Source organism: Cydia strobilella, chromosome 6 (genome assembly GCF_947568885.1).
Source record: "Cydia strobilella chromosome 6, ilCydStro3.1, whole genome shotgun sequence".
Lineage (NCBI taxonomy): Eukaryota > Metazoa > Arthropoda > Insecta > Lepidoptera > Tortricidae > Cydia > Cydia strobilella.
In genome coordinates, this window is record NC_086046.1 from 7,264,201 (window position 1) to 7,288,707 (window position 24,507).

Below are 24,507 nucleotides of genomic sequence, written 5' to 3' on the forward strand. Positions count from 1 at the left end.
TTCACATAAAAAAAAACATTGTTTAAAGTTGTATATTGTACGGAACCCTTGAAACGCGAGTCCGACTCGCAGTTGGCCGGTTTTTTAGAATTATATTAACATATGTTTCTTTGAAACCATGAATTTCATGATTCTTTGTTACATGTCATCATGCCAATTGTTATCATTTTATATAAGGTACATTTTTGTGTAGGGGTGCTAAGCTAATAGTTTTGCTGACTATATATTAATTTTAAGTCCGCTCCGACTGATGTTCGACACCGATTTCGATCAGTTACTCAGTAAACATAAGCGAATCGGAAAACAATTTATAATAACGATATAAATAAATACATTTTCATCACGAAGGCAAAAAGTTAGGCTAACGTTCCCCAAGCCGATGTCTTGATTCGAGCTGACGTGTCACGCTCACGCGAGGCCGATACGATACGATATTGGTGTTTGACAAAAACGGATGAATTCCGAACATAATGTGTCATCATCATGGCATCACTTTAATTTTGCTCAACAGATACTTACTTGAACCAAACACCACAATACCAACAATCGACCGGTCATAAAGGAAAAGCTTGCCTTAAAGGAAAGATTTGGACTGACAGTGATTTCCTCTTGTTGAGATGTCCTTTTTTAAGCTGTATGACCACCTATTTCAGCCTCCAACTTTAATAAATGTCTTGTATTGTTTCGTTTTCTTAAGGTCTGTAATAAAGAGTTTGATCGATATTTTAAACTTCTCTGACACTGAATATTTTTGTGTGCGGGATGCAGTCGCTAATCTCTCAAATATTGATCAAATCAACTTTGGTAAAACCCACGCGAATCAATATTGCATGGTCATTTAAGAGGTAATAGTCGACAACGGTTGGAGATAAAAAATTATCTTATAATAAAATCGAAAAAACATAATTCCTTGTAATAGAGGTAGAGGATATTCATATAAGCAATAAATGCACATTTTTTCAGAAATGCTCGTCCTATTTTAAGTTAGCTTGACCAACGCAGAAATTAAATAAAAGAGTTTTTTACACTAGCTAGAGCTGACCTGCATGACCTACTTGGCTAGTTTCAAGAGAACGCTGAAAGTTGGTGACAAATTGTTTTAGCCCAAAATATGGTGACCCGTCTGTTATCTAGGGCAACTCTGTGTCCCATCTCTGAGCGACTTAATTCAGTGACCGATAAATCGATATCAACAACCTATTAAATTTTCTATCCGATTTGTATTTACACTAGTTTTAAACTACCCAATATCTTTACTTTTAAAGGTCGTTTCCACAGTCGTTTCAGAATAAACGAGAATCGTGAAATCAAGATACCTACTAGCCATAAAGGCATGCCATTATCAAAATAATAGTAATTTCCATAACCTGCCAATAGTGCCAATCAAACTAGTCAAATAAACCAGCAATTGACGTGGTGAAGTGACAAAAGAAACCAAAGATGTAAGTAGCTCAGCTATTGTTGAATTAGCAACAGCATATTTAATATTGCATTGAAGACACCAAGTTCGTATCAGACATGTCAACATGTCAACTATGTATAAAGTAAATTATAAATGAAAACACATTTTTCATCTGGAGAAAGCTAATAATAAGGTCATCAGTCTTCTTTCATTGTTTTAATACACGTTTATCTTTCTACGAAATTCGTGACGCGATAAGTATTTATCGCCAGCGAGCAAAGGCACTAATCTAAACGATGTGCCCAATCAATTTGGCTTCCGTTGCCAAGCCCAATCCAAATTTCCAATTTGTGGATCCATCATCTTATTTACGCGGACGTGAATAAATTATTCTTTTATTGCGTCGGCGTGGCAGACGCCGATCATTGGTTTGACATTCAAACAGTCTAGCTAACTCATTGCAGCGGTGCATTCGCTTGGCAACCAAATGCAATATAGCTGCACAGATATCGAACAAATTCCAACTTAAGTCTGAAAAGAAGAGAGCTTATTTTTGCTCGCTTTTCGAAGATCGCATCGGATACTGGTTATTATAGTAGGTATAGTATATGTGGAATGAAATGATCGTACGTTTCGTTTCCAAGGGCAAGGGTACAACGCGGATTTGTTGACCGATTCATCTCAACATGGCACGAGGTTAGTTATATTCGCGGTCAACCATTGTTCTGAAAGATTCTTTTGAAAATATGTTTCAACCGTGCACGAAACGTATTTGTTGTTAATTAGAAAGAAACCGCAGAACAGACGGTCGTTATTTTCAATGAGAAGTTTATTTTTAAGTGTGTCATTCTTCTTTTTAGTTTTTTTACAAATGTCAAACGCCAGCTTGCTTGGGTTGCACGCTGCACGCTACGTAATTGGGAGTGGTCAGTTTTTGGTAGTGATTAAAGAACAATGAACTGTGTGAATATTAAGAGCCTTACGCAACGTCTTATGTAGGCGAACAACGCGCGAAGCAATGCGGCGCGGCGGTCAAGCGAATTTACCGCGAATGCGAAGCGACGCGATTGTTTCTTCCGCGCCGCGTCTCGCCGCTACGCGCCCCTCGACATTCGCGACATTCGCGTGTAAACCGCGTCACATTGCCTCGCTTCGCGTTTGCAACGAGATCGCCCACGTAGAACACGTCCATAGGTATTAAAGCATTGATCCACCCGCGCCGCACCGCGCCGCACCGCGCCGCACCGCTTCGCTTCGCGTTCGCGTGTTGTTCGCCTACGTAAGACGCTGCGTTAGAATTTACAACTTCTGATTGTCCTTGAAGTGACAGTACTTGAGTAGGAAGAAAATATAGGTTAGGTATGGTTTTCGTTGCTGTCTGATATTAACGATACAAGCTATATAACATAGAAGCCGACAGATTTAAACATCAGGAGAAAATACCATTAGTAGGCATTAATCGTATCATAGATTTTGCAGACAGCTGTCAATCTATATTATAAGACCGTAGATCTCGAAAGTTACTCACCGATGAGTCATGCTAATTAATAAGAATGTGCCCGTTTTGAGATCTTAAGAAGATAGACCGGTATGGCTAGCGTAATCTATGTGTATGGCAATAAATTGAGGTGAGGTGAAATTGAACAGTGAGGGAGTGGCATTCTAAACGTCATATTTTCGTGGAAATTTGACATTAATGATGACATTGACACACTTTGTCATTGCAAACGCCATGCAGACTTAGCTTGGTCCGACTCTAGTTGACTTACTTGACTTACTTCTATCCCCTCGATGTGGGTGAGGGCGCCACAGTGAGTTGGTTGGCATTGAGTTTCTTAGTTCAGATGGCTGCAGGTCCACAAAACTTGAATTTCTAGAAATATTATGTTAAAACATTAATTACATGACTGAGTAAGTATTTAGTAATAGCATGCATTGCAGTGTTAACATTTTCTTTCTTTGTTTCAGATATACACAATCAACGCTACTTGTGAATCGAACTAAACGCAATAACTAAGCTTATATTAAAACGCCTTATATACTCGTTGCTAGTGTTCATTTAAAGTGGCCGGGACAACCGGAAAAGTGGAGAACGTCACGGCCAACAGGAGCGCCGGGTTTACCCCGGTAACAGACAGGTTAGTATACAACCAGGGAATATGCTAGTGATAGGCAGGATAGGCTAAGTATATACACAAAAATTGATCACACGTGGCTGTACAAGCAACGACGACGACCCAGCAGCTTCTCGTTTGCACTGACAAGTATCAAGCGAAAAAAATTTTTGTTCCAATCCTTTTAAAATTAAAACCATATATAGTACAAGATCAACCATATGACACTTGAAAATATTAGCTTAGAAATTTGACCCTACGTAATTGGAAAATCAGCCTCATTCTGGACCTGCAGAAGAAATTAAATGTTCGAATTCCGTTGGGTTGAATTATGTTTCTTATTTTTGCAAACACAAGGGGCTCTGGAGAATTTATTTGTCTCATGTGTACTGTTTAAGTATTAACTCTCAACACATTGTTAGACTCTCCTAGCCAAACTAGTATGCAAATTTCGTTTTTTCCCTCGGCCAGATCTACAAAATCGTGCGCACCCCGACTAGATAATGAAGCCGATAGCGCCGTGCCACCAGTTAATTGAACACACTGTTTCAGCAAGCTATTCCTATCGACCAGTACGGCTACCATCAATTCGGCACTGACATAAACGCTAGCTAGTCTCACATGAACTACTTAGTATAAAGTGACGCCGAGACGATCCAACGCGCTTGAAGTACGATTGCTGCAATTTCAAACGATGCGTCAATATTTCTGTCAATATCTGCTAAATTGAGAGAAGATAAATTGAAACAATGAAGCTAGGTATTGCAAAATGACATAGCGAAATTATCAATCGGATCGAAATAATATTAAGCGCGTCAATATTAATTCGATCTCGTATAATGGGTTAAAACTATTTTCGTTGTCTTGTTTCTGACCACTTTGTCAAGCTCCTATTTTTGTCTTTTATCAAATAAATAAAAAAGTTGAGTACTATTTGATGTCTTTCTAGCTGTAGATTATATATCTCTTGAGAAAAATAAAAAATAAATTTCACCCCATACAAAAAGCTCCTTCTTTCACATTTTTTGGGGACAAAAAACAAGACAACGAAAATAATTTTGACCCATTTAACTGTTTACTGCCGTTACTGGTATGAATTAAGCAAACGTTGCTTACGGGCAGCAATGCGAATATCAGGAAAATCTCTCTTAGATACCTAGTTAAAGTAATACTTTGTTTCTTTCGTGATACTGGAGATAGTGACTTAAAAAGCTATCGCTAAGGGACCATCAGCACGAGAATCGCGGTTTTTTTGCGCCGCAGAGACGGCTTATTTTAACTGTCACGAGCAAGAAGCAATAAGGAGTATGGGAATTTTCTTCTCCATTACTTACTGCCAGTTCCCTGGAGTTACAGATCCTTTCCACGTATGTATCTTGAGGCCTAAAGAGACCACGAAGCCCCAGGGCCTTGAGGGCAATGCCGTGATTTTATCGAGACGCAGGCCCTTAATTGTTATAGTTTTAATTATATTTTAATTTTCTATTTTATTTGAATTTTATGTTTTTATTTTATTATGTAATTCGTTTTAAATGTATATGGAAATGACTTTTCTGGAAGAAATTAATTTCATTCATTTCATTTATTAATTCATTCATTCATTATCATAATAAAATAAAATCTTCAAAGTCGCTACACTTCTACTGAACATACAAATTCAGATCTTGATTAAGAAGATATGAAAGAAAGTTAAAAAAAAATACTGAGTAGCATGTATAGTTTTATAGGCCTAACAGCATAATCTAAAGTTAATACTATATGCCACTTAGTAGGTATTTATAAAGTTTAAAGATGTTAATCAAATTTCAAATAAAACAATCACTAGTCGTGCGCATGCAAATTTCTATCCCCGCGGTTTAACTGACGTCACTGACATAATTTTAATCAACTCACCGTCTGAATCAAATGCAAATGACGATGCAATCTGTCAGATAAATTCATTCATCACGCCACGAACAATAGTTGCAAGAAGACATGCTAATGAATAAACTACCACGAACATTATGCATACGAGATTGACTTTTAGCATACAAATGTACGAAATACCCTATGGAACAAGAATACTTTTATTATTTTTGCTACAGCAAGAGATAATTTTGTAGCAATTTATAATGCACTAAATCCACAAGGTGATTGACATTAACAAACATAGTGACATCAACGTTACGATTGTTATTAAAAGCTGTGTGCTTTTGAAGAATGTGTTCAACAGCGATAGACAATTTAAATACCTACGCAAATTTGGAGTATCGAGACAAACCATTCTGGTTTAACCATGCTTTTTATCAAATATCATGTAATTGTGATTTATCTCTAATAAATATTAATAATAAAAAACATAATATGTATGTAATAAAACAGAGAAGAGTCACAATTATAAGGGATCCTTTTTATCTTTTTGATATGGAACCCTTAAACGAACGTTATGATTCCTTGCAATATTACTATGTAGTCAAATTATAAAATTGTAAGAGAGACATTTAGATTGAAACAACATCGTACAAATTATTTTAAGCCTAAGTAATCATAATACAAATAAAATAAATAAGTAGTTAAAATACAAATAAAAAGTTAGTAGCCAAATAAAGTCTTAACCAATTTTAAAGCAGCGCTGAGAAATATTTGCTTGCGAAAACTAAAACTGAACATCTTCAGTTTTAGTTTTCGCAAGTAAATATTTTGTTTTGTTTTGTTGTTGCAATTGACCTGTCCAGATATTTTAGCAGTAAGACGTTTCATTCAAGGTTGACTATAAAACGGTTTTAACATGAAAGTGGCAAGAATCATGTCGAGGTCCGCGAACGAACGAATAAAATTTAAAATATGGAACGACCGAAGACCGTATAATTGTGCTATGAATAAATCTGAGACTGTTTTTCTCGTCCAGTATAAAATTACCTACAATGGTTGATGCTACTGACCGACCGGATGAAAAAATAGAATAAAGAAGGCTATAGTTTAATAAAAAATCGATTTAGAATATATGTATTAAATGATACTACTGGTTAATAGTAATTGGTTGAGTAAAATGTGGAAAAAATGTACATACTTACAATTTAATATATCATTAAAAGTCATAAAACAAATAAATAAAAAGAAAATCAACAGCAAATTAAGTAATTATTTTAATTTGCTTGCAGGCTTAGATTTCTTCCCAAAACTTGCATTCGAAGATTTACTACTTACTTTACGATTTTCAATTAAGAACTTTTGTAATTCCATTAGTCAAAAGCAAAGGAGTTTTCCATAAGTAAAATAGGGGCAAAACTTGGAAAACTTTCATGATTTATTCACGTGAAACTTTATTTAGGTATAGAGCTCTCCCTGTATTGTGACTTGTGACGTCATTGGTAGTTAGGATAGAGGACGCAAGATCACATCTTAGCTCAGATTCCAGTTTCAAAAGAGTTACAAAAAGTGAATAATATAATATACAACATGATATAACCAGTATTGTTATTGTGACGTTGACGATGTAACAGTTGCACTATCAAATTATGTAAGATAAAAGACTATAAAAAAACAAGTAGCAAAATTGTACACTTTGCATGTTACGCCACTTATTTAAATCACAGCGCTAGTCATATGTATGACAGCAATGTCACCTTTTGACACTTTGTCAAGTTAAACAGGAGCCTCATAAAAATCTTGCCAAAATTCGATCCCTACCTGTATAGTCAAAGTTCTGCACCATAATCGCAGTAATAGTTATATCAAACATACTCGACAGGTTCATATTACCTACTGCATAAAAGCTGCACGAATGTAATAAAATGGCTAAGGTACTAATACTAAGCCATTGTTACTAGCTCTGATTGTAAGTACCTAGATATTAAGTACATCGTTCGTGTCCTGAGAACATTTGGTTAGTAAATTAATAACGGGGTTATTACTTAGGTACTTGCTGTTGTGGCGCGACGACCCGAAGTGGATCTTGGCCTGCGAAAGCAAATAACGCCATGCTTCTCTGTCCAAAGGCGTTTCTGTCCAATTGACGGCGCTGATTTCGCTAATGTCTTTTTGCACTTCGTATCTCTAGCTCTTAGCTGTCATTTCCATACGAACAAGTATGTATAGCATTAACACTAAATTTTCTTTTAAGAATATCATATTTTTTTAAACGAACAAGGATTAAAAGGAGAGTTTGACCGTGTAGTTAAACTTACAGTCTTACCATTTAACTGAGACGGTTCAACTGAGGTAGTAAATGTGGTATTTTTTGTAGGAAGGTAATTTAGTCACACATGACGCTATATCCATAATAACTTTCCATGAAACGTCAAAGTTAACCAATAGGATTATATTAAGTACCTATAGTAATTACATATTTAATATTTTTTGAATCAACACCGTTGACAAAAGATCAAATCTTTAGGAGAGGAGTAGGACAGACATGCGAACAATATCACAAAAATGAAAGATTATTTTAATAACGTGTATATAAACATGCATATTAAAAAGGTTCAGTGACTTTGTACATTTGGCGTTTCTCAAATACAGAATTCTGAGTATATACTTATAAAAAAGCTCTGAGTGAATTACGCTACGTAAGTTCGGACGAATGATAGGGTTTGACTGATGAAAGCCGTGATATTGATCTTTATTAAATAAGCACCTCATCATCATCATCATCTCAACCGAGACGTCCACTACTGGACAAAGGCCTCCCCCAAGGATCTCCACAACGAACGGTCACTCGCTGCCCTCAACCAACGGTTTCCCGCGACTTTAACCAGATCGTCGTTCCAACTAATCTGGAGCCTTCCCAGGCTACGTCTTCCGGTACGTGATTGCCACTCGAGAACCTTTCTGCCCCATCGGCCGTCGGTTCTGTGAGCAATGCAAATAAGCACGTAAACATAGTACATATATGCGACGCCCGCAATTATTGGTCGTGATTTAAGCAATGAATCAAAATATTGAGGACGGTCGTAAAGGACAATCGTAACTTGCCGCAATCAGTGTCACTTTATATCACACTGTTTATTACATGAAATTATGTAATACTAAGAAGACAGGCTTCTTAGTAAGCGTGGCCAACATTAAAGATTTATTTAGAGAAATAAATTCAGTTCAATGGACTAAACATTATTTATAGTCCTAATGATTTAAAGTGTTTGAGTGACATAATTTTTCAAGCTTCATTATTAAAACAGCTCTAATTAGAAATGAAGTCAGATCAAATTAAGGTCAAATGGGCAAATTATACGGCTATTATTCGATTGTCTAAAAATTAGTCCACCATTTGTGTCTTAATTTATTACTTGTTTTTATTTCAAACAACGTTGGCAATATGCCTCGTTTTTTTTGTTTGGCGTACTTCCGCCGCCTTTTCATGATAATTAATAGAATATACGTTGAAGCCTAAAGTCCAGCACTCAAGAGCAAAACAAAGTAAATATGAATGACTATACATATAAATCTACTACTAACTCGCACATGCAACTCCTCTGCAACACACATACATACATGTAACTCCTCTGGAGTTGCAGGCGTACATAGGCTACGGACACTGCTTAACATCAGGCGGCCCGTATGCTTGTTTGCCACCGACATAGTATAAAAAAACTACCACTATGTAAATATGAATTTCCATTCAAATTTAAATCCTATATAGTGTTTCTTAATTTGTTGTAGATGAGGCCACTTGACGCGTCTCAATCCTAGAAGTAACTATATAAACAGATATCGTATGCCCTGCTCTTATTATCAGACTAACTGAAGTATAATTTATTTTATTTTATTTTTATTTTATTTATTAGGAAAACTTACAGCTAAAGTAACACGTTAGGTAATAACATAGAAGCAGTGAGCCAATTACAAGTTTCCACAGATAGAATCTGCGTAAAGTGCATGGCGTGCGAAATTACAACTAATAGTACTTACTAACTTATAAATATACTTTACTTATCTTACTAGAGAGGGAAAATTGGTTTAAACAGTTAACAAGAAGAACAAAAGAGAGAAAAAAAGAACAGGATACAGTGTTGAGGTAACACTTTTTCCGCTGTTAACACTTAACAGTTTAGATCAGAAATAAAAACTTTGTATGAATGTATAAAGTGTTTCAAGTGAACTCTAATAAAAAAACCGGCCAAGTGCAAGTCGGACTCGCGCATGAAGGGTTCCGTACCATTACGCAAAAAAGGCAAAAAAATCACGTTTGTTGTATGGGAGCCCCACTTAAATATTTATTATTCTGTTTTTAGGGTTCCGTACCCAAAGGATAAAACGATTTAATTATTACTAATACCCTTTTTAAACAGCACAAAAGAAGACTATACACATGGAAGATGCCGGGTGATATAGGAAGATACCAAATAGACTACATACTCATAAAAAATTGTAACCGCCATCAAATTAATATGTGCAAAACTTTTCCGGGTGCAGATTTAAATACCGACCACAATTTGCTACTAAGTGCACACAATTTTACTACAGCTAAGATAAAGAAGAAGCCAAAGCCGAAGAACATAGATCTCAGTAAACTTAAGGACGCAAATAGCAATTTTAGAGTGCAATATAGTAATTATATAGGGGATAAGCTTATAGACTTTAAGAATAATTTAACAGAGGACATTTGCAATATTAGTATAGAAGACAGATGGATGAATGTGAAAAATATTATAAAAAAAGGGGCTGAAGAAACACTAAAAAGGGAGAAGATTGCTCCTAGGAAAAAATGGCTCACAGGGGAGATTATTGACTTAATGATAAAAAGAAGAAAGTATAGAAATAAAACCGATGATATTAGTATTAAGGAATACAAGAGACTGACTAATCGTATAACATTAAAATGCAGAGCCGAGAGAGAGAAAGATGTAATTGAAACTTGTGACACAATAGAAAACCTTATCAAAAAAGGAAAGTTAGACCAAGCATATAATATTATAAGAAGTTCAAATAGAAAGTATAAAGTTAGAAGCACATCAGTAGTGGATGAACAAGGGAAAATACTATTAAATAACATAGACATAGTTAATAGATGGGTGAGGTATCTTGAGGGTTTATATGAAGGCGAAGAGTTGACAGAACTTGATCTAGAGACGGAAGAACTAGTACCAGAAGATGAGCTGGGTCCAGAAATACTTAGAGAAGAATTTGATAAGGCAATTGCGAGACTTCAAAACGGTAAAGCTGCAGGCGTTGACAATATCTACATAGAATTGATCAAACTTTCAGCTTGTGATCCAGTTATTGATGAAATTTTCTTACTTACGAAACAAATACATACCACAGGCCAGATCCCAAGAGATTTTAAACAAAGTAAAATAGTAGCTTTGCCCAAGAAACCTAATACCCTACTTTGTGAAGAACACAGAACCCTCAGTTTAATCTCACACGCAAGTAAAATACTTTTAAAAATAATTCAGAACCGAATCAGACCCATATCAGAGAATTACTTAGGCCCCGACCAATATGGTTTCCGTGAAAACAAAGGTACCAGAGAGGCTATACTAGCTCTTAGATTAGTAGTAGACAGACGGCTGGATGTAGGACTCGACACTCATATCGCTTTCATAGACTTAGAGAAAGCCTTTGATAAAGTTAACTGGAGAAAAATGATGAGCATCTTGAAAGAAGTAGGAGTAGACTATAGAGATAGAAGAATAATCTACCAACTTTACAAGGAGCAGGAGGCGTTGATGGAAGTGGGAGAGGAAATTGGGAATGCAAGGATTAGACAAGGAGTACGACAGGGGTGTCCACTTTCACCTTTAATATTTAATATATACATAGAATACGCTATACGAAAAATTGTTGAAGCAGACAAGGGAGGGGTAAAATTCAATGGGGAGAAAATACATTTTATACGATTTGCAGACGACATCGCGGCGTTTGCAGAAACTTCAGCTCAACTAGAACATCTAATGTTAACAATGGACACAGTATTTAACGAATTAGGCTTAAAGATAAACATAAAGAAAACTAAGACCCTTATATCTTCAAAACGCAAAACTAATCATCCTCCAATAGTTCTCAACAACATCCCAATTCAGCAGGTTGATAGTTTCAAATATTTAGGTAGCTTAATTACCAGGGACTCCAGGTGCACACCAGACATCGTTTCAAGGATTGCTATGGCAAAAAAAGCTTTCAACCAGAGGAAACAATTATTGAAATCCCGTTTATCATGCAGAAGCAAGAAGCTACTGATTAAGGTGTACATCTGGAGTATAGCCCTTTATGGAAGTGAAACGTGGACAATGACCCTAAGAGATAGAAAGAGAATGGAAGCATTTGAAATGTGGTGCTGGAGGCGAATGGAAGGCATTAGTTGGAGAGACAGGATAACGAATGAGGAGGTGCTAAGAAGAGTGAGTGAAAGAAGAGCTATTCTGAACACTATTGCAAATAGACGCGGGAAAATGATTGGACACTTAATACGACACGACTACTTCTTTAAAACTATCCTGGAGGGGCGGATAGGAAGGAAGCGGGGTAGAGGAAAACCCAGACGCAGCTTTTTAGATCAAGTGAAAGAAAAAGTAGGGGTCGTGTCGTATGAAAAAGTCAAAGAGCTGGCGCGGGATAGGGAAAGCTGGAAGATACTCCACCGACAAGAGAATAACTCTTAAGTTAATGATGATGATGACCCAAAGGATAAAAACGGCACCCTATTACTAAGACTCCGCTGTCCATCTGTCCGTCTGTCACCAGACTGTATCTCATGAACCGTGATAGCTAGACAGATGAAATTTTCACAGATGATGTATTTCTGTTGCCGCTATAACTACAAATACTAAAAAGTACGGAACCCTCGGTGCGCGAGTCCGACTCGCACTTGGCCGGTTTTTTTAGTATTTGTTGGTACAACAGAAATACATCACCAGCCGTGAAAATTTTAACTGTCTAGCTATCATGGTTCATGAGATACAGCCTGGTGACAGACGAACAGACGGACGGACAGACAGAAGGACAGCGAAGTCTTAGTAATAGGGTCCCCGTTTTTGCCCTTTGGGTACGGAACCCTAAAAATGATAATAGATAGATAGATAGAATACTCTTTATTGCCATGTTAATATTGCCATATTATTTATATTGCTCTTTAAGGCCATGAAAATTCGTGTTCTTCTCTCACTCTCACTGAGCGTAAGCGTGAGCGAGATGGATGTGCATAATTGGGACCGCGGATATCATGTTTTTGAATTTTAATTTGTCGTAAGTTTAAACAAAAAAAAAAGTTACCGATGAGTTCCCTCTAAAATTAAATTGCGCATTATTAGAAGCAATCTCATATTTTTAGCTTTTGCTCATATATTTTTACAGTGATTTTTTTTCTGTCGAGCGAAAGTCAAAAAATCAGGATTAGAATCGATGAATTCACTAGAGAACGCCCTCATGATTGCTAATTAAATGTTTGGCAACCTGTAAAAAAGCCGAACGATTTTTCAAGAACTCCGCTCTCTAAACCTACGGCACCTTAAACTGATCTATCATTTACTATGTACCTATATATAATTATATATGTTAATATCACAATGTTCCGCAGCGAAACCAAGCAATAAAGGTATGTGGGAGTTGCAGGGGTGATCATTCACAGTCCCCGGCAAGGAAGCACTGTAGATGCACCACATAAATCATTGCATAACCTGATAGCGAAGCCAGCCTTGTTGTTATCATTTCCCGGGCCGATATGTTGGGCGACCTTTGCATTCGTCGCTCGGAAACTAGGTCGTCGGCTTCTGACCTTTTTGTTTGTATCACAGCGGATTAAAATAGACAAACGATCTAGCCCGAACGCAATCGGAAACAGGCGAGCGGCCGCGCTATTTCGGAAGCAGTTGCATGTTGCGAGGCCTAGGGTTTAGCTTCGCACCTACCTAGGTTAGAGGTCATTGTAGACGTGCCACGTGCATTAGGGGACTCAAAAGATATAGCTTAGCCAACGAACCATACTGTGCTCTTCGTACGCAAGTAATATCTTTCCACAAGAGACAGTGAACACTGTATTTTTTTACCCACAGTCCCATACTGACCGGCTTACTTACTAAATACCTACAGAATTTGGCCGGCCATACATATCATGTTGTTGTAGCAAATTTGCGCAATCTTTCTTGACTTGGAATTTACCCAATAGTTGAGTACTCTGTAAAGTAATTCGATATTTTATATATTAATGATGACAAATGACTGATATCATTGTATAAAGTGAAGTTTAGCAAGTAGATTACACCCATTTTTTGTACAGAAAATTACAGACAAGGCTTCTCCGTTTGGTTATATCCTCTAAGCCAACAAGGCTTTTAGTGATTAGGCACAGTCAGCATAAACGCCCCAAAAATATCTGCTACCGGCGGATACTTTTCCGAATAGAGATATATCTTGATAGTTCGCGTTCAAAAGTATCTACAACGTTAAATTGTTCTGTATATTGAGATGTATCTCTTTTTGTTAAGCTATTAGAGAATTGGTACGCTGACACAAATAATTATCACCCCATCTACAAAGTACATAAATTTATTTCCCTGTACTAGAGTTTCCGATCGCGGTGCTCTTATAAGAAGTATTATTATTTAATTCGTACTTTAATATATCACATAAGAAGACCCTACTAACGATGATATTTGCTGTAAGCGTCCTCAGAGATTGTATCTCTCTGAATGATTCCCTTGATTACCCATATCGCCGTTCTAAGAAACTACTATCATTACGGCCGATACCAACCCGTCTATCTAAGCTTGTGGGATTGAATGGTAGCTTATTTACCAATGTTCTCTGGAATATTTGTATCGGTTCAGTTAATCTTGATTTGTGACTAACTTTACTGATTTTTGTCTGAAATTTATAGTCTAAAGATTTTAAAGGAATTCAATATTTACGGTGCACACTGAGACTAAGTTTGTAACTAAAAAATCTCTGTTAAATATTGCATCTAGTTATTAATTAGCTTACAAATAAAACAACACGGTAATACTATTTGGCATTATTGCAATAACATAATTCATAACTCAAAAGAAGTATACGTGCCCATCTCACGCATAAATTGGCCTACCGGGATGCGAATTAGACTATTTTTGTAAAACAAGAAGGTTACAGCGTTGAATCTATTTCAATAGGACCAATAAATCCAATAACAGATATCTACTGGAAATAGATCAGATTATAATTTATTTTGTTACAATCCCTGTATTGTATCTATTACAAACTTGTATTGCCCCAGAGACTCGATTACAATACAGAACCTACCACAATGTCCATACGCCATAGCCTGGAGTGTGGTGTGTCGTATTGATGTTAAATGCCGTGTATTCTTATTAATAGCTAGTACAATTCGCGTTTCAGAACCAATGTTACCTGACCTTAAGGGGTCTAGTCACAATCGTGTTTAGATAATCCCAATCGACACTTAAATAGTGTATGGAAATGATGCCATGGCGTTACGCCGTATCTGTCATTCCGATACATTTATACTTTTCCGTTAGAGTTTGTCGATAAACGATCGATGAGGATCACATCCTGGCTACGGCCGCCGGTCTGCATTCAGCCCTGGATTTGCCCGTACTCCAGAAGCGATGGGAACAGCAACCCAGGCCGTTATAGCGGAGGATGTGACCCACTTTTCTGACCTAGCCACGAGGCAACCTGCAATTAAAAATTGAAATACAACACAACTACGGCAATGACAGTTTCATTGTTTTCAATCGTTTAGAAGCGTTATTGGATAAAATTCCAGCATCTATTTGACGAATTTAATTACATTTTCAGTATCGAAAGCATAAAACTACTACTATTGGATTGGATGAGCATTGATCAATTGTCTAATTATTTATTTTTAGATGTTAATATTATAATTTGTGATTAATTGTATATTGTTTCTTTTTCTTTTAATTTTCTGTGTAAGTTAGCAGTGGCTTGGTAGGTACTTTTACTGTTATTGTTTAACTTGTTTGATAAATAAATAAAATAAATAAATTCGTTTATGAATTACCGCGGTGAATATGACATTTTAACTAATATTATTTTATCGAGTACGATGGACTTTCTGTTCTTTCTCTTCCCCACAGGCGGCAAGCTACCTCGAATGGGACGCTCTCTGACAACCGCGCATGCGGCGGCCGCCATTTTTAATATGGAAAAATTGGAAAACTTGCCGCCTCGCGACTGCGCGAAATTTTAAAATATTGCTTTGCTGCCAGGTATTCTTTTCAGGAGGTAAGGTGCTTAGGTAAGGTACAAAGTTTCTGAGTGAAAGCTCGTATAGTTCACCCCAAGAATTAAGAGTTATTGTTTAAAAGGTAGGCTCCAATACCTTTGATGCTACTAATTTACGAGTCAATAATGAAAGCGGTTTTCAGTAACAAATAAATATAAATACTTACCAATTTACACGAAATATAAAAGTATTCTATTTCTACCTTGTTCTTTACAGCTTTGTCAGATCTTTTATACAAGTAACGTATTTTTTTTCTAAAGTCAGATACCTTCTTTACTAATTACTTACTCAAAATTTCTCATCTAACTCCAGCTATTGACCGCAGAAGATCAAAGTTAATAGCAAACCGTTCGCGTATCAAATTACTGGCAGACGTACCTGGCGGAAAATGAGAACATGTTGATGCTTGCTCGAGTAATAAGATTAATATCGCAGTAAAGAGACACACGGTTTTTCAACGGATGAATATTTGAGAACATTTTTGTTGGCGTCCTCTTTGAAAAGTAGACTGTTTAAATTTGGTATTGCTAATAAATCAAAAAAGATTTTAGCTTCGCCTTTTCGTTTAACCTATACTATTTTGTTAAAATATAAAAACAAGGAAGAAATACATTTTTATGATAAGCCTGATACCCAGTTTTTTGGAAAAATAAACATGTAAAACATAATATTATCTGTTTGAAGTTGAAATAACTAAAAGCGCGTTCCTGATTACAGCAGGGAAACGAAAATTATCTACAAAAATTGAAATATTTTTTTTATTGATATGATATTAGTCTAAACTGTGCATCTCTCACATTTTATGACCTCTAGTGGGCAATTATCCAAGTTTGGAAAATTATTTCTCAGCATTCATTAATAATTGGAATAATGAACTGCAATTTAATCAATCCTCATTTAATGAACAAGAAAGTGATTTCTGCGATTTTTTATTACTTTAATAGTTTTTTAGTTTTAGCAGAATTTATCAAAAATTACCCAAAAACCTAATGAATGAACAAAAAAACTAGTGAATGAACACCGCAAAACCCAGTGAATGAACATTATTTAGATATTTTTTAACAGTATTAAAAAACATTTTTAACACAAAAACCGTTTTCAGCTCTATTTTAGTAGGTATAGCGAAAGCGTTTATCTTTTTATCCCCTCCATATTAAATTCAAATAGATTAGAATGTAATAAAATGTTGGTTTTTCACCAATGACACAGAAACCTGTTACATATTAATAAGAAAAAGAGAATCAATCTTTAAAATAAGAAACAATGTGCATATTTTGATGAAAAAAGGTCAGGCTCAGCAAATAATGCTTAAAATAATAAACTTGTCATTGCATTGTTCGTGGTTACATTGTTCATACATAGAATTAGTAGAAATCTAATAAATGAACAAGCCTAATTTTGTATTGTTCATACATAGGCATGAAAAATCTAGTAAATGGACTATAGAAATTTGGTTTGTTCCAGTACTGGCTAAATGAATCAGAATCGTTTTCTATGCAGAATCACAAAAAAAACAAGCTCAATACCATTTCGTTTACATATAAATTTAGAAAAAAAAATCTTGACGACATCAATAAATGAACACACCGTTCATTTACTGGTTTCAGAACATTTATACATAATGGAACTATAAAAAATTTAAATTTAATCGCCTACGCCTATAATACGTCGACAAAGTGTAGATTTTATACATTTATAGAAGGTTTAACTCTTAATCTAAACAAATAACTAAACTTTGTACAGATAAACATTAAATAAGCACTTCATATGTTGCTCCAAACGTACACTGTTCTTATCTGGGATCTAATTTTTCCATACAAAACTTCAAAATCAGAAACACGTAAACTTCAAACACCAGTCACATTCAATAGCCGAAAATAAATTTATCACGGGTGGCCATTGTACAGGAAATAGAGTTGTTAATAAGAAAAAAATAGTACAGCAAATGGTAGAAATTGCTATATTTCTTATTTTAGACAATTAACGTGATATTGTTCATTCACTGGGGAGTGTTCATACACTGGAGGGTTTACCCTATATTGATACAAGAGATAAAAAAATTGATAAGAATAAATATCAAACTAAAGTTTACTTTTCATTTTTGAATTTATTACATGCTGTTTTATTTATATAAAATTGACATGAACATAAATAATACATTAATAACAAATTTCAATAAATGTAATTTTTTTTTAATGTGAATTTATAACTTAAAAACTACTAGATATACATAACAAACATACATTCAATTGCATCACTTGACACAAACTATTACTACACCACAAAAACATATAATTATTAAATACTACAGTATAAAAAAAACCACAAATAACCAAACCAATTACAACTAATCAAATAACCAATAATATCAAACCAATATAATACCTATTTTAATAATCGAAACACGCTTCCTGTTCTCCACTAATAAATGTCGTTTGCAATTCGCTTTGATCAATTTTGCTCCCTACTGTTCATTACACGATGTGTTAATATCATCTTCCCACGTAAGAAACGTTTGAATCGTAATTTTCTCCATTACGACCCAAAAGGTTTTCGTAAACATTCATGCTCGTTTAATTTAATGTAACCCTTAATAAAGTTGTTCTTGGTAATATGACTCTAAGTATACTAACACCGACGCTGTAATTAACGCTTTAAATTTCGAGCTTTTATCTCTACTTAGGTTCATTTATTATGTTACCTATTCGAGACACATTATTAAATATATCAATAATGTGTATTGTTATTAAAATCGAGACACATTATTTACTTACTAGATGATTCTAGTATCTATGTGACAGAGAGTCATTCGTTGCAAGCTACTCACTATACTCTCAATAACAAGCTGTTTTATCTTAGCAATTAGAAATCTGTAATCTTTATAGCCTAGCCTAACCCTCCGCGACTGAATTTATACTATCTAGTTGAATTCAGAGCAGGCAGATTGAAAGGACTATTAAAGTATAAACTGAAATAAATTAAAATTAAACACACAAATTAAAATATTTTCGTAGAAACTAATTTAATTTGTTCTTAGAGGAGTATTAAAGTGGTAAGGATATATAAGGACCTTTAACCTTAGAACTTTAAATGCAAAATTCAGTCGTGTTCAGTTGTATTTAGTCGTGTGTGTATGGACATATAATTTTACTAAGTATATAGGTATTGAATCTTCGTCATCCATTATTCTTCGATTATTGGCTTCTTCGGTAACCCTAGAAAAATGATGCATTTCAATACGAGAAATATATCGCGTACGACCTTTTGCCAAAGAAAGACGCTGGTTCATCGGGTTGAATAGTGGAATAGCGGAAATTCGGATCAAGCCTTAGCTGTTACTCCCATCGCATTACCTCAAAAGTCCTGGTATAAGAATGATTCCCGATTAAGCATAGAAATAATGGCCTTCAAGCTCACATTATACTGGTTTCCCGATTACCAGAATCGCCCTTCCTCGCGTAATATTCGGAACCGGCCTCATCGAAGCGAATTCGACATCGGCACTCATCCGTGAATGTCGCAAATCTGACTGTCATGTCACATGTCCACTCGGATGGCGACCGGGACATTGATATAACGAGATTCATCATCCCTTTTTGGTCGGCTAGTTATTATCGTCCGGTGCATATTATTTTTTCTTCTCTTTTTCTACACATTTACCATTTTCATCATATTAGCCAAAATACGTCTATTTCTGTAGGAGTGATGGTAAGAAGCTTACTCCGCACACGCAGCAAGATAAAATAGTCAGTCATGTGACTTTTTGTAGTCGTTTTCATTATGTTTAATATGTCTGTTCGGGTCAAATATTGCAAGCTAAATAAACCCCACTTCCGATTATTCAGTTGAGCTTAAACTTCGTAAGTTAAAACAGCGATAAAGGCTTGTATCAAAAATGAAGTTCTCGACAAAAAACTTAACTATTTAATTTTTCGATGGTCGATGTACGATAGTCATCTTGTTGGTTACAACCCCAAGATAGGGTATTCTCCTACTAGTCAGATCAGTTTATTTTTTAGAACTGTCCAAATGATTTGCTAATATGGAATTTAACTATATGAAAAATTACACAATGACAACAACGGTCAACACCTACTTTTTTACTTCAATTATATTGATGAAATAGAAACTGTGATTAAAAATAACTGCACCAGATAATTATTAGAAAAACATAGACAGCTATGTTATTCTAATAATTATCTGGTGCTTTATTTCATGCATGGTGTGAAATAATTTATTTTAAATCCAGTGTATGAGTGTAATAGTTTTAATACCTTATTGCGACTTTTTATTTTACGGCAGTAATTTGCGGCCTTGCGTTCCGGGTGATGAGTGAGTACGCGTACAAAAGTGGCTTTTTCCAAACAAACAAGTCTCTCCATTTAAGACAAAGTGTTGTAATGTAACACAACGTAACGTAACGTTTTCATTGGGTATTTTTTTTTCTTTGATGGTCGGATAAATACTAATAAATACAAAATTATGTAATTATTTTAGTTAAAAAAATGTCAGTTCGTTTAGTACGACGTCGACGGCGCGGCGTCGTTATAACCGACACTATTGTAGTTTGTTAAGGTTTTGTTTAAACCGCGTGAAGTCGGGGCGGGTCGCTAGTACATTTATATTAGCAATTTATATGATGCATATTAGCAATTATAACAGTAGCACTTAATGAGTCTAGTTTACTGTTATTGTTGTGTTCCTTACATTTTACCTATAACTTTCTGAATAATCATATACGAAATTAAACATGCATATGAAAATACTGCATCTGTTTATTTTTACGACTCGGTTAGAACAATTAGCTTGTGTGTTTGTTTAAAATAACGTCGGTAGATGCCACTAGTATTTAACTACCTACTAACGAAGTCCTTGACTAAAGACGCCTGACTCACAGTGCTATTTCGTATTATATCTAAGAATACATCGAAAACTGCACATTATTGCTACCGTAAGATGATGCTTGAAGGGCGATGACCCGTTGATCTTGTAAATAACAAATGACGGATGGGAACAAAGGAAGTGATATGTCACTGGCGACAAAAACAAACTTGAGAGTGCTTGGAAAAAAAGTGAATACTGATTGTTTGTGAAAATAAAGGAATTGGAATGTATAATAGAGTCAGACCAAGACAAGTCTGCAACGATTTTGATAGCACACGTAGTGCAAGTGTTATTTTAAACGTCAAACTTCTATTAAATTATGACGTATAAATAACACTTGCAATGCGTGTGCTATCAAAATTGTTGCAGACTGATCTTGGTCTAACTTTACCCAAAGAGGATATAAGATACAGCGGTACTGTCATAGTTAATTTTGTAACCACTGTAAATTCACTGCCATCTATCGACATACTATAAAACTAAAAATGAAGATTTATAAAAATACATTAAAATGTATTTAAATATGGATAAATGTTTTTTTTATTTGCATTAATTATTTTTATATGATTTTGACCCATGTTCTTTAACAGATATGCGTTAAAATTATAAATAACAAACGAAACCGTCAACGCCCTCTATACTAGAGTAGGCCAAAACTAGTGGCGCCATCTGATCGAGAATCAAATTTTCGTGATTTTCGAGGCACGTTTTTTCCTTAGACTGTATCCATCTATTACGGAGTTATATCTATCTTTGCTTTACCTATCTATTGTAATAAGAAGTGGCATTTTTTTTATTTGGTGTATGTAGCTAAATTTTCCTTTGTAATATTTGCACATCAGTTTCCCACAACTTTTTGAGATCCAGTTGAGTATTTTTTTCAGAAAGGAGCGTTTATTGAAAATATTATGGTGTCATGAAATTATGCGGACCTTTAGGCTTCAAAACAGTAGCTAAGAAGCTGCCTGTAAAAAGCAGCGAGTTTTCAAATACGATTAAACAAAGTAATTCTATGAACAAGTAGTAGCAAAAACTTAAATAAAAAGCTAACTTACATAGCTTTCCAGAAACAACTTTGAAACTATCGTGGCAGCAGAACATCTACATTATCCGACTTCTTAATTACAAACCGGCGAGATTCCAGTCAACTATCCAACTTGTATTAAACTAGTCTGCATCTGCTGAGATTTCCCGTCGAACCAAGGTTAACTTCAGTCTTTATCTGATTTGCGGGTATGAAGGTTGGGTTGTGTAAAGCTGATTATACTCGTACACGTTACGGTTTGACAAAGAGATTGATTTGAAGGTTTTTTTATAACTTATCGCTGGTAAACAGGTATCCTCCACCAACTTTACCACCACGTTTAACTCAGGTGAAAGGCACCAAGCATCATTTCATCCCTCTGTTAACAATTTTCTATATAAATAGCTCCAGTTTAGTCTATTGTGTCGGAAGGGTAACTACACTGAGCATGGCCCGACATGCTCTTGGCCGGTTTTTATTTTTTCTTTGTATTCTCTTTTATTTTATAGTATCACAGGGCCTTGATTTTTACTGTAATAATATGTCACTTATTTGAATAATAAATAAATAACTCGCTCGATGGTAAGGATTACTATAAAGTAAAGGATTAAGGGCTGATAAAAGGTGGGTGGTTTGAATTCGTTATGTCTACCCCCAACTTTTTCATAGACATTTCGTCGGGTAGTTAATACAAATATCTGTTTTGAAATTTTGTTGAGACATCAGTATGTAATCTGCGTCGAAACGTCGGAAATAAAGGTAGCAAAATAAATAAGTGATAGACCCGATATATTATATAAGGGTTATTAATATAGACAATGGACGCTTGCAACTCAAGTCATGTACATTTTAAATAAGTTTTAAGGCCAACGGGAGCGTTTATAGAAGCTATGAATTTACTCTTCGATCATAGGAAAAAGTATGCCCACAATATATAATTTTTATTGTCACGCCATAAGCTTTCATATTCTTTGTTTCCTCCACAAACTTAGGCTTCAAATATAACTGTCGCATCGGCTCACGCATGCTACGTCATATGTATAACCTGCATCACGTCTCTGGTAACCCGTAACGAGTATGGCCAGCTTAAGTTTTTCTGTATCTTTAGACTCGTTTGTAGTCATTACCATAACTGTTTAGTACGAATAAGAGTAAATAGAATAACGAAATTTGACTAGTTCTTAGGATTTCTAAACCGAGCACGTACACATCGTTATTGTTCAAATCATCATTGCAATACGTGATTACTAAGTGTCAGATGGTGTAGGATAACATTTAATGTAACATTAGCAATAGGGTTTTCTCAATAAATTATTCTTATTCTTTATTCTTATCATATTTATTAATATTAATGAGCATGTGCTAGTATACTTAGTCATGACTTTCCACAAATAATTGTGTGAAACCCTTTCAGCGAGTATTTTTCTTTCCTGCGCTATTTTCCCCTTTTTACATAAAGCATTGCATCTTCATTATTGTTTGCAAAGCCCTCGATATCTGCAGGCTAAATCTTGCTTTTCACAATGCGATGTTAAATTCAATTAGACTTGACAGTGATGCAAATATTAGACAAGCGAATGACATCTGGAGGGTTAAATCAGGCTTTGTTTACTTGACTTTGAGTATTTTAAGTTGTGGTATGAAGACAGGTATGAATGCGACAGAAAAAGTGCATTATGGGAACTATCCAGGTTTCTACTAACTTAATGGTTTATTTGGGGATCCATCTATCGAGTGTTTTTAAACTTTACGCGTTAACTGTCTGTTTAGACTAAAATGCAAACCGTTGAGTGCTAATCGCCTTAATTTTTTTCTTATCTACTATGGTAGGGTATTTATCTGATGTTCAAACTAATAGCATCGCAATATATATTGTCTTAATTAAACTTATCTTTACCTTTCCCGCAAAGTCCTTCTAACTAATACGTGCATAACATGCAGAGCGTTCAAACTTTCAAGGAGCATAGTTAAATTAACTAGTTAGTTCAAAGATACCGCGACCAATATTATAAATATTTAATCTTTTAATACCGTCTTAGCTACCTCAATTTAAAAACTACACTTTACTTTAGGAGTTTAACGAGTCCGTGTGCGATACGCTCGGATTCGAGATATGATTTAATTAAGTAAATCTTTATTCATTAGTTAGTTAGGCTCCTATTAGCAGTAAAGCGTCCGGTATATGGGACTATTATATCCGGTATCGCTAACGAATAAAGTCTAGCAATCTAGCTCTAATCTAGGGAATATTATCCTCGCCTCTTCCGGTGGAAACTAATTTAATACTTCGAACATATATTAGGCTGCGCGCTGCTTAGAACATCAGTCCCACCCGCAATAGAATGAACATCCAACAGAAATCTTTGAGGATAGTAGTTGCCTGCCATTCGAAGCTACGCTGTGAAACATTGTTATTGTATGTGATGTGTGAGAAAGCTAATAAAATGCAAATAATAAACCCAGAGAGGCAAGAGAGAAGATGTTATTAGTAATAGAGGAATCATGACTCATGATCTACGCAAAACACGCCGGTTGTCAACGATAACCCAGGACCACTGACATAGTTTGGACATCTCTCACGTCGCTACCCAGATAGGCTGGAGAGAATTATAATGGGTAAAGTTAAAGGCACGGTACCTCCCTCTGCTAGAAGGTATGCCCAAATTACTGTACCTAATCTATGCAAATAAAACTGTACGAGGACACGCGCTTGGCGAGGAATCTATGTACGAATCTGGTCTTCGACAGAAGGACATAATGTCACTATCATCAGCATTAAGGGGACGACTAAAACGAAGACTCATGATTTGTAGCTGCCAAATATAAATTTGACAGTGGCCTTTCTGTACGATCAAACTATAATCTGGCCTTCTCTAATCAGGGCAATATGGTTGCAAGTGCTGACAGTCTCGGTGTTTCATACGTC

At 35.4% G+C, this 24,507-nt stretch overlaps 1 protein-coding gene across 1 annotated transcript in view; it reads left to right on the forward strand.

The window, feature by feature from the left end:
- Positions 1–3,380: 3,380 nt before the first annotated feature.
- LOC134742380 (ecdysone receptor) overlaps positions 3,381–24,507 on the forward strand; it is a 324,182-nt gene continuing 303,055 nt past the window's right edge. Inside the window, exon 1 of the mRNA XM_063675496.1 lies at positions 3,381–3,540. The gene's annotated coding sequence lies outside the window, so the exon portion shown is untranslated. The remainder of the gene's footprint in view (positions 3,541–24,507) is intronic.